This window comes from Phaenicophaeus curvirostris, chromosome 1 (assembly GCF_032191515.1).
Source record: "Phaenicophaeus curvirostris isolate KB17595 chromosome 1, BPBGC_Pcur_1.0, whole genome shotgun sequence".
NCBI lineage: Eukaryota > Metazoa > Chordata > Aves > Cuculiformes > Cuculidae > Phaenicophaeus > Phaenicophaeus curvirostris.
The window spans coordinates 43438843-43450885 of NC_091392.1; the positions used below are offsets into that span (position 1 = coordinate 43438843).

At 51.3% G+C, this 12043-nt stretch overlaps 1 protein-coding gene across 1 annotated transcript in view; it reads right to left on the reverse strand.

Annotated features, from left to right (window-relative positions):
• The window catches only part of SYNGR1 (synaptogyrin 1), a 360929-nt gene that overhangs the window by 86690 nt on the left and 262196 nt on the right, over nt 1-12043 (reverse strand). The gene's annotated exons all lie outside the window — the stretch shown is intronic.

A 12043-nucleotide genomic window follows, 5' to 3' on the forward strand; every position in this document is an offset into this window, starting at 1 on the left:
AGTCAGGTGCTGGGGATTTCGTCTTGAAGAGGTTCCCTTCTCCTCAGTTTCTCTGTTTGGACACCCAGCCAGAATTTCCCTGCGCTTTCATCTGATCTCCGGATTCCTCTGCTTTGAAGGGCTTGGGACAGTCGGCAGTGTTTACACTCCCCAAAGCTGTACAAACAGTCGGCCCCTTCCCTCCTTAGTCACATCGTCTAGACAACAGCGATCCTTCCCCGGGTCGGAAAGGCCATTGCGTTTCCCTTTCCTCCCAGCAAGGGAGGTATCACACACATCTGGCACTCGGGCATGAGGCTGTGTGGAGCGAAGGCAGCTGCTGCCCCGTGCCTCAGATTTGGAGTCCCCCTGGTGCACACACGGCATCCCCAAGTCCATATCTCAGCTCTGAGGAGCACAGAGCCAAGCAGGGGCTTGTGCCGTAACGGTTAACCTGGGGAGCTCAGTGTCTGTGTGTGCTCTAGGCTGTCCTCGAGAGACAAGCCCAATACTCCTGGCGTGTGCCTTGCTCCAGCATGGTTCATTTTGGGATGAGGACACATTTTCCCTGATCCTCCAAAGTGAGCTGGAGGAGGCATGAGCTCTACCAAGCCCCAAGGATGGAAAGCGTGGGCTAAATAACAGCGGGGATAATCATCACATCCCTGCCCTGATTTCCTTAAGATAATCTGATGAGAAGAAAGATTTTTGGCATGAGTTTTCTTTGGGATTGAGGGCCCATCAGCGGGGAAATTGGGGAGCAAGTGGTGCAAAGAGGGATTTGAGGCATAAGCAGCGTGGGTGCCTGAGTCTGGATGGGGAGTGGGAAGAACAACTTGGCATCCCGGGGGCCGGCACACTGTCTCGCCCCAGGGGAGGTGTGCAACCCCATCCACAGGCGTGCACCTCTGCTTTTAACACCTCGAAATGAATAGGTGCTGAAAGAAACTATGGGCCCAGGTGCCTGGAGCTAACACCTCCACAGCGCCTGGTGTCCGCTTATGGCAGCTGCTCAGGTGCGAGCACCGCTTGCTCGCAGCACCTTGTTGCACATTCAGCACAGGTCATCGTGGAGCACAGGAAGGCAGGCGCCTGCGCTGCTTCTCAGGCTGGAGCAGGTGGTTTACATCCACCCTGCAAAGCCCAGCTTGGGAAATAAATCCCTAAATAAGCCCCAGGAGGGCTGGAGCACACACCAGAGAGCAGCCAGCTTGGCTCGCCCAGTGCTACAGGTGATCACGGAGGAGCCGAAGAGCCTTGGCAACTCTCCCGGGTTTAATTGCTCGACTGCTGCTTTACCTAGAGGCCCAGCCTTAGGATATGTCATTCAACGGGAACTTCTGCTTTTGCAGAAGGATGCACATCCAGCCTTTGAGGCAGCAGAGAGGCTTTAGCAATGGGTCCTCCTGCAAGAACAAGGCCCCTGAAAGCAGCAGGCACACAGGAGAGTGAGCTTGATGGGGTATTCAGGTGTAAAAAGCAAACCTCTGTGTTTTAAATCCAGAGTTTGTGCTTTTTAGCTTTGAGGGTTTGCAATGCTAACACCATTGCGTGGCCAAACAACGCGAAATATCACTTTGCAAGCATTTCCTCGCTGGCCTAGGGAAACCCTTGACGGTTTGCTCATGTTATTGGCACTCAGGAATACAAGTGGCTTGAGCTCACTCCCACACCTGGCTGGGGCTCGAAGGAAGAGCCCTCTTCAGCCCAGCCATGTGGCATGAAGCCCACACAGACATTCCCCTCCCCGCTCTCAGCTTGCGCTTCCCTGGTATAAGCCCTGCCCCCCCAATGGCAGGTCCCACTGCCCAACCTGCCCACACTCCAGATGCAGCTGGAGAGGACTCGGTGGAAGCCACTGACATCCCATGGGATCCCAGCGTGAGACAAGGATGTGTTGGAGGGTGGCCCCATCCCACCGTCCATGCATCAGTGCCTAGTGGGCCCTGGGGGTGGAAAAACTGGCTGTGCCAAAGGAAAAGCACAGTACAAAGAGGCAGGAAAATATGAAGGATTAAAAGTTATTTAGGAAAAAAAAACTCACAAGAAACAATTCCCCCCTTGCCCGAGCGTGCAGCTGTTCCCCACTCTCCTTCACACAGCCCGTGACCAAACAGTGCCGCCCCCCTCCCGAGCTGTGATCTGCCCGTGACCAACTGAACTCATTGCAGGCTTGGGAATTTCCCATCTTAAAAGACATTGTAAGGAAGCCGAGCAGCCTCGGATGGTTTCAACTTTCGTTGCAGAATTAAACGAATAACAGAGTCCCCTCAAAAAATAAGCAGGAAGAGGGTGGGAAGGGGAGGGAATCCCAAATGCTGGGGTGTTTGTGCAAGTTTTGCAGACACCAGGTTAACGCAAAGACCCCACTCACAGCAGTGGATCCATGGGGCACTTGGCAGAGTAGCCAGAAGGGTGAAAAGACCAAGACAGAAAATCAGGACAGGGCTCACCTACCATTTTTTTTCTCCCCCAGCCAGCCAGATATCAAACAGGACTCTCCAGCGTGATGGACTGCCTTGGGTTTACAGGAAAAGCCATGGCAAAGCCAGGAGGAAAGCAGCCCCAAGGGAAACAGTCCCCTGTTTATTGAATTACTAGCTCAATAAAAGAAGCTGTTTGCAAGCAATTAAACAGCAACCCAAACACGGCGGGGACCCAGGCAGCAAGGAAGTTTGTGGCTTGACAGTTGATGTGCGTTTTGAAATGCTTGCTATGATTTTTTTTTTTGCATGCTCTGCAGAAACAAAGGATGAATGGAGCCGAGATGCCAGGCAAGCAGCTCCACTGCAGGTCTTGCTCCAGCAGCTTTGGAAAATCCAAGTTTCCCAAATGCCACAACCTCCGGCCCTGGTCACTGCTGGCTGAAGCAGCCAGTGAAGACAAGATCTGCCCCCCAAACCCAGGCTGTGCTTGGGTGTTTTGTGCATCATGAGAACTATTTTCAGGATAAATCTCAACATAGACCCAGGGAAGAGCAGAGAAGGTGTTAGCTACAGCTGGTCCCTGCAGCGCAGAGCCAACTGCAAGTGATGACATCAGAGACTTAAGCAAATAAGGTCAACACAAAAAAAGCAGTGATAATGAACCAAGGTGTGCTTCAAGAGGGAGGCCCTTATTCAGACACCCATGCTTGGTTGCAGCCCAGGGCACCCTGGAGGCAGCCGGCCAGGGGTTCCTGATGCCCCATAGGTGATCTTCTCTCCTGGTGCTGTAGAATGTTACCCCATGAGAGTCTGGCACGTGGACCTAGTGTACACACCTGGGGTCACATATGAACCACATCACACACCTGCACAAGGGCTTTGGCTGCCTACCTTAGGTGGGTGGCTGTACAGAGGCATTTAGAAACACACATAGACTCATAGAATCATAGAGTGGTTTAGGCTGGAAGGAATCTCAAAGATCATCCCGTTCCAACCCCCCTGCTATGGGCAGGGACACCTCCCACGGGATCATGTTGTGCAAAGCCTCATCCAACCTCTCCAGGGTTGGGGCATGCTTGACTTCTCTGGGCAACCCATGCCAGTGCCTCATCGCCCTCACAGTAAAAAAATACTTCCTAATATCTAATCTAAATCTTCCCTTTTTCAGCTTAAAACCATATCCCATCATCCTATCAATGCACTACCAGATAAAAAGCCCCTCCCCAAATTTCCTGTAGGCCCCTGGCATGGCAGGATGCTCCTCTTCTCCTCCAGTGGACAGGGGCTGAGGTACCTCACAGCAGGCAGGGATGCACAGAAGGCAATGGAGCTCAACAAGGCATGAAAACAATGTCCTGGGGACATCCTTGTCCACGGAGGGGATTTCACCACTCCCCAGGTCTCAGCTGGAGGTGCCAGCGGGTTGGCAGGACACTCAGGAGAGATGACATCTGGGCATGCCAGGACATTAGCTGCTTCCAGGAAGGAAGGCAGAGAGGTTTGCCGTGACCTGGCACACACTGGCTTGATGTCTGTGAGGAAAAGCCCTGCAAAGTGCCTGTGTTTCTGTGAGGTGCCTGCAAAGTCCCCAGCCCTGGGCTGGCTGCATGCGTCTGGGTAAAACAGACAGGGAACAGCCACCCCAATCCTGCTCCAGTGTGGACCCAAGAGGGTATCTCTCGGGGCTGGGGGATGCTGTGCAAAGTAGCCTGCACCTTTACAGCCTGCAGAGGTGTTATTTAGGTGGAAAAAGTGTTGCACCGTGATGATGGATATTGTTTGTATTTGACTAACTGACCGAGGAGAGAGAAAAAGAGAGAGAGAGAGAAAAGACCTTCCTTCCCTCTGACAGGTTCAGGAATTTTTTCCGCTAATCAAGAAGAAAAACAAAATGCTTGTGCTGGAAGGGGGAGGGGAGGAAAAGAGGGGTCTCCCTGGTGTCCCATAAACCTGGTGGCCGTGGACAAAACATTGCAATAGCAGTATGGCCTTGCCCTGGAAAGTTTGACTGTGCTGGCCAGCAAAGCAAAAGAGAAGCACACCTCTTGCTTTCAGGAGACCCTGCTTCAGAGCATCCTGGGCTGGGCAAGGGGCAGCTCCATCTCAGAAGGATGCACAAATCCAGATGAGGCTCTTAGTCCACAAAGGGCAGGACCAGCATCTCCTGCAGTGAGGCGGATGGCCAGTGGTGCAGTTGATCGCTGGGGAGGGATGGGGGAAGCTGTACTTGTCAGAGCATTCCACCACCTTCTTCATTTGCCTGTGACCACTGCAGATGAACTGCAGCATGGCTGTTGTAAAAGCCTGAAATGTGTGCTTTTTGCATTCACGTTTGGCTGGGATGAGGCTCTCCTGGCTCTGCTGAGTCTGGTATGAAAAGCCCAGTAATTGAATAAAGCATTTTCCCAGCATAGCCACCTTCAAGTGCGTTAAATGGAACAGAAAGCAGCAGCTGAACAGGATTTGCAGTTTTTCCCTATGATATGTATTTTTCCTTTTCCATGGATAGTCCCACCGGGTATGCTGCAACCTATTGTTGTACTTATTTATTTACCCAGGTTTGTAGATGGTTTCAAAGCTCATGGTCAGGAAGGAGCAACCAGATGCTGCTACTGCGTGGGATAGAAAACCTGCCCCAGTTTCCCACTCTGAACACAGATGTGGAGTCAGGTGCAGTCCCCAAACCCAGAGCTGAACCTCATTCCCTTCTGACTCTGGTCTAGCCCAGCCCATGGAAAGAAAGTGGGATACTTGATTGCAAGTTCATCCTGTATGTTTGGGGTTTTTTTTCTAAGCAGGAGTTACCTGCCTGGAGTAGTTTGAGTCAAGGAGATTCTGCTACTTTGGATGAGAGCCCTGGGTTGGGTGAATGCATATAGGAGAAGCCCTGGGAACTTGGAGACTTCCCACTGCCGTGGGGAGGAAGAGCAGGAGCTGATCCACCACCAGCCCCCCAGGAAAGCCAGCCAGCAAAAGAGGATTTTTGTCAGCTGGAAAACATGAATATTTATGGAATTGGAAAAAAAACAAACCCAAACCTCTGAGGAATCTGGATGCGTGTGAACACCCATCCAGGAAGAGAAGACCCTCGGGCAGCAGACGGCGGGAGCTGGCACGGCGCTATGCCCACTGCAGTGCTTTGGCTGTGCTATGGGTGCAGCTGGGTAAGGACATCATCCCTGATGGCACTTGGGCACCTGTGACCGCAAAGCTCAAGTGTAACAAGAAGCCACTTCACACATCCCAGCCCAGGGTTCCTTTCTTGGGTCGCAACAGTTGAGTGTGGCAGAGACAATCCATTTAGTCAGGTAAGGCACAAACACCAGGGGCTGAAGGAGACCTCAAATGGCTGGGCATTTCAGAAGCAAGAGCGTGTATGCGTAGATGACTTTCCCTACACAACCAGGATCAGCAGCACCCTGTTGGGTTTACGGCATCCATGAAAGCTGTTCCACTGCAAGCTCCCCACCTGTGTTCAGTGGGCTGGTGGGTCCTTTGGAGACCAGGACCTCTTACTGAGCCGTGGGTAAAGTAGGTGAGCCCTGAACCTCAAATGTGATCAGTCCTTATTGAATTGGAGTGGCGAGAAATGAGAGCCTGATGAGACCTGCATGCCTACACTGGAGAAGCTGGTAGCATCTGGGACCCATTGTGGGCTAAGGTGTGGGTGGAAGCTGCAGTGCTTCAGTCTGGGAGAGCAACAAGCTTTGCTGCTCCCCTGGTATCTCTCACTGGATGGGAAAGGTCAGAGTGCCAGATTTAGGCAGTACCAGAAGTGTCCTGGGTATGGGCCACTCCATCTCATGCCTCCATCACTCATATGGTGTTGCAATAGTTCACATCTGCAGATTTCAGAACAGACCTGAATAGTTTGTGAGGAGCTGCAGGAACCGGCTACTGAGAGACAGAGAACTCTTAAAGAAGTAGGAGAGTGAAACTAAGCCCAAGAAGAGAGAGCTTTTTCTTTCACTTCTTTCCATCCACTACCTAAGGACCCCCACTGCTTGCCAGGAAATTTAGTCAGGGCAAGCATTTTACCACCTGGCTTATGCACGCACCAGTCAAGGAAACAATTCTGCAATTGAAAGAGGAAATCTCAGTCCTGGCTATTTCCAACTTCTATTGTTTGTTACTCAACTCATGCATTACACAGACCAGTAAGCAAAGCAGCAAGATTGCAACACTCTGCATGTGCTTTCAGACATTTAATTTTAGCATTGCAAGAAGGATTTGTGGTATCAAGAAAGCCCATTTCTCAGGAAAGAGGAAACCTGTGATTCTGACGCTTGGTTTTCACCATAAAAGGAAGCAGATTATTTGGGTGACCTAACACGTTTAGTCATTTGTGTTATAGTCCTCTGGGAGTCCAGTGAATCCCTGCTGGGGTTTTCCCACTCCCAAGCACCTGGGTTACTTGGGAGCCCTGGGCAGGGCTGAAGTCCTTGAGTGACTGGAACTTTGTGCCTTGGATTAAGCTTCTGATCTTTGGACCTTTGTGCAGGGCAGCACGGGATTCGTGTACGCTCTTTCCCAAGCAAGCTCAGGCTGGGACTGTGCTTTGCTGGTGAGCATCAGACCTCGACACTGTTCTTAGTGTGGACCCTGGGTCATTACATGTGTTTATAAGGTGTTTGTCAATGTGATGTCCAAGTCTTCCCACCTTTCCCCAGTATGAGGTCTTTCCTCAGCTACGCATGTAAAAGACCGTTTGAAAAGAAGTTGAATTAAAAGAATCTAGAAATAAATGGAGATCCTGCACAGCAACAGGGGCTGCGTTCAAAGTGCAGAAGCCCCCTTTACCTTGTCTTGCACGAAGTGCTCTTCTGCAGTGTGGCTGAGTTTCTTTCCAATGAGGGGCCCTCCATACTGGGAAGAGAATTGGGACAGAAGCACAGCAGCTCTTCCCTGAAGAGACAGGCCCTGAGACAGTAAGGATCTACCTCTATGCTGATTGAGAGCAGCTTGTCTGGTGGTGACTGCACTCCCACAGATACCCTGACCCCGTGTCACAGGGATTTCTCAACCAGAAATAGAGCAAAGAAAGGCACAAATCTACTAAAACTGCAGTGGCTTGGTGGTAATTCCCCCCTGCCAAAGATACAAGCACCAAACAAACCTCAGACCTCACCAGCTCCTCACATTGACACTGCCGAGGCAAAGGCACCGGTCACTGGGATGAGGCTGAGAATCTCGCTGCAAACCCAGTCGTGGGCTAAACCCGTGACCAACAGACCCCAGTTTTCTCCCCAGTGGCTGCAGAGAGGGCTATGGCCAGGACACCCTCGAAAGCCTCTCACAAGCCTGCCCAGGCCTCCGGGCATGGCTGCACTGGCCACTTCCTAAAATGTAGAAGAACCCTTGGTTTGGTTTTGTTTTTTTAAAATCTTACAGTTATAACATGCTTTCAGTTCCTCAAAACCAGAGTTCTGCGTGTCACCAAAGGCACCATCATCTTTCCTCCTCATTCCTTCCCCTTCCACCAACACACGTGCACAACTGGTGGTGATGGGAGCCAGGGAGTGTCTTTCTCCTTCTTTCTGGTGGTCAGTGGGGCTACGATGTGCGCCTGCTTCATTGAGAAAGTTGCCAAAACCTGGCAGGTTGTGAAAGGGGAAAGCAAAAAGCTGGAGAAGGCAAGAACAGGAGTGTGTTTTAAAGAAAAAAAGAAATCTTTCTTTTCCCAAGTACCTGATTGTGCAAGACCCCGAGGATCTTGATTTGACTATGAGACAAAACCATCATGACGTAATGCTGGCCTGGGTTCAGTGCTGGTCCTGTTTAGTTTGTCACGTCAGTGAAAAAAAGGGGAAAAACAGAAGAAGGAGAAGAGCTCTTCTTGCTGCAGCGCTTGAAAGAGCTGTATTGGAGATTCTGGCTCCCCTCTGCAAGGGTGGAAGGGGTGGCCACAAATCCAGGCAGCTGGCTGAGGGGCACCCTCAGTCTATGCACTTTGTCTGGGGGTAAAGCAGGGCTGTGGGTGCTTTCCTGCACCATTGAGGGCTGAGCTGGTGCTGATGGAAAGAGTGTGTCCTGTGGGCTTTTCCATCACTGTGCTGGTTCCCAAAAGCATCTTGGGAGCAGGGGAGGTGCCAAGCATCCTTCATTACTCTGCATCCAAAAAGAAGGCCAGCCTGGCTGATTGACTGGGCATTGTGGAAGAGGAAGAGACAGGAGAAACATGTTTATCGAGAGCTAAATTCAACTGCTCAGACCAATGTAATTCCTGTATATATCCCTGTCCTCCCCATGTACAAGACTCCAGCGGGGAAGAGAGCAGGGCCATCTCATCCAGTGAAAGTCCAGACTCTGACACCCGAGTGTGAAGTCCTTGCAGTTACATATTTGCCAGTTTGCCAGGATGACTGAGGGCAGGACACAAGGAGTTGGCAAGGCCCCTTAGCCTTTCACCCTGCAGCAGGTGCCCCCAACCCCCTGGCATGGGTTCATGCTGGTGTGCCCTGCTGCAGGGCTGGAGCACAGGGGCCAAAAGGAAAAGGTGGTCGCAGGACATGGCCAGGAAGGTTAAACCAAGTGACAGGTGCTGGAAAACAGGCCAAGATCATGAGGGAAAGAAGAGATGCCGAGGGACCCAGGGTGCTTCCATCTGGGGACCTGGAGGCCACAGAGGGGTGGCCTGCACTGACCCCTTGCCCTGACTCCATGGCCAGACTCGCCGGGGATGATGTGATGGAGGCAAAGAGTGGGTGCATAGGTGGATGGAGTGGCCACCTGTGGGTGCCCTGTCCTCCCCACTGGGCTGTTTTGCAGTTCCCGGACAAGGTAGGAATGCCAGGAATGCGAAATCCCGACACACTGCCCCGTCATTTTCCCCTCCTGACTGCCCCCTGCTTCTCTGGCCCGTCGCAAGAACAGGATATTCACTCAAGCGACACATATTCACACACGTCTTGTTATCAGGAAAAAACACTCAGTCAGCGTCTGGAATGGGCTCTGATTAACCATGTGGCCACCAGGGCTTCCTTGAGGGGCCACAGGGAAAGTGCTCGCTCACAACGGGGTATGGGCAGGTGGGCAGCAGTGGGTCGGAGCTGCTGAGGATGCCAGCATGGCAAGAACTGGAGGCAAGCGTTAAGTGCCAGCCCAGCCCTGACATTGCCCAGTGGGGCCTCAGCCCCTGCCCTCCCTTCTGGCAGAGCAGTCGAGGGGCAGGGTGAGCCTCTACCGAGGGCAGCATCCAGCCCCACGGTGTGAATTCGCCCACTCTTCATAGAATCATAGAATCATAGAATCATAGAATCATAGAATCACCAGGTTGGAAAAGACTCACCGGATCATTGAGTCCAACCATTCCCATCAATCACTAAACCATGTCCCTCAGCGCCTCATCCACCCATCCCTTAAATGCCTCCAGGGAAGGTGACTCAACCACCTCCCTGGGCAGACTCTGCTAGTGTCCAATGACCCTTTCTGTGAAAATTTTTTTCCTGATGTCCAGCCTGAACCTCCCCTGGTGGAGCTTGAGGCCATTCCCTCTTGTCCTGTCCCCTGTCACTTGGGAGAAGAGGCCAGCACCCTCCTCTCCACAACCTCCTTTCAGGTAGTTGTAGAGAGCAATGAGGTCTCCCCTCAGCCTCCTCTTCTCCAGGCTAAACAACCCCAGCTCTCTCAGCCGTTCCTCAGAAGGCTTGTTCTCCAGCCCCCTCACCAGCTTCGTCGCTAGGACCCTCAAGCCAAGCAGTGTCCCCAGCCCCATCTCCCCACATCAGCCACCCTGAGTCATGACAACACGTCTCTGCTTCCAGCGCAGGCTCTGCAAATACGTCCTGTCTCAGGTAAACAGGATCTCACTGCGCTGCATGACCTTGTTTACCTCCCCAAAAGAATTTGGCTGGAATTTTTTTTTATTATTTTTTTTCTTCCTAAGGGCTGGTGAGTCACCCTGCAGAAATGTGCGCTGCCTTTCCACACTGACTCACCCCGCTGCCCGCGCTCTCGCCTCTCTCTTCTGCTCCTCAGCTCTGGGGCAGGAGAGAAGCCCCCGATGATGCAAGCCATGCACTGGTGCTGGTGCTGGGTGCCAGCGGTGATGGCAGTGGTGGTGGCATCTCTGCCACAGGAAGGACGGCTGAGTGCTTGGGCAGCCCTTGTGCCAAAACACAGGAAGAGCGACGAGAAATTACCCAGTGCATTGTCAAGTCCAAAAACACCAAAGAAAACAAATTAAAAAAAACCCAACAAAAATAATTGGCCTCACTAGAACAATTGCCCAGAAGAAAAGAGAAGAGAAAAAAAAAAAAAAAAGAGGCCAATGGACCTGGCCCAGCGCCAGGACCCTTGTTTTCCTTTCCCAACACAATGCATGTTAAATAATATTTCCTTCTCGCAACAAGGCTCTTCTGGGCTGGATTTTGTTTTTCTCCTCTGCTGCGCAGGGTTCGGTCAGTGCAGATGGCTCCCATCACAGGAGTCTTGTCATTTTGGGGTTGCTGCAGACTGCCCGTTCCCAGCATCATGGAGGAGTGAGGGACTCCACCCCTCAGCTTTCCTACAGGGAGCAGGGTGCTCCTCAGTGCTTCTCCTGACTTCTCCCACCCAACAGCAGGATCCAGGCTTAGTCTCTTTGCAGGATAATGTCTCTCCAAGGTAAGCTAGGAAGCCACCCCAAGTCACTCCTGCATAGCCAAACGCAAGCTGTGCAGACATCCACGCAAGCTAGTGATGGTGGTCATATCATATATGTTAGTTTATTGCCAGATTAAATAAAACAGAATAACAAAACAATATACATCACAGGTGGGATGAATGGTTTCATGGCATTTCTGGCCAGGCTTCCAGGCTGGGATGGTGGGAACCCCGGTTACTTGCACCTTGTCTCTTCAGTTCCTATTTGGCTCATGCTCAGCTTTCTTTTCTTCAGGATTTCTCTTCCCAAGGACAGTGTCACTGGCACCCAACTGGCTGCATTTAAATGTCTGTATTGCAGAATAACCCAAGTAAAACTGGTTTTGTTTATTTTGACTTCTTTCCTGAAAAATTTAGCATCTGAGACACCACACCTCTAGTTTGCTGGCAGTATAAATCTCTTGGAGCATTATTGGGATTTCTGATTAAACAGCAGGTGGGAGAAAGAAGTTGCCCTTTTTCAAATCAAAATTGTGCCATTGTACACAAAATGTCATTACTTCACCTGTCTACGCCTCTCCCCTGATTTCTACTTTCTTATAAGTAGATGGATCTGGTAGTTCTTCGTCACTCACAAACATGGCACATTTCTGTTACCAATGAGGCTCAGCACTTTGTCAACAACGTGCACAACTGGCCAGCCTTGTTCTGGCACCAAAAAGGAGGGTCAGACTCTACCATGGAGGAGTGGATGGCAGGTGTAAGTAGGCATTTGACGTACACGTCCACTGACGTCCCGTGTTGAGCAAACTCATTTGTTTCAAGGATTGACTTTGTGCACTGACATTCCTGAGGCAATTCAGGAAAACCAGATCCAAAGTCCCACCTCCCTGCATTGTCTGGACTCTAACGTCAGGTCCTGCCCCTGAGTGATGCATTTGTGTTCTGAGTAATAATAAATGCATTGTGAAGGTGGCATCTTCCACTCTGAAGATAAACCTGTCCCACACTACAAGGTGTACGTATATGGTCAGTCACATCAGCAGTGAGAGTAA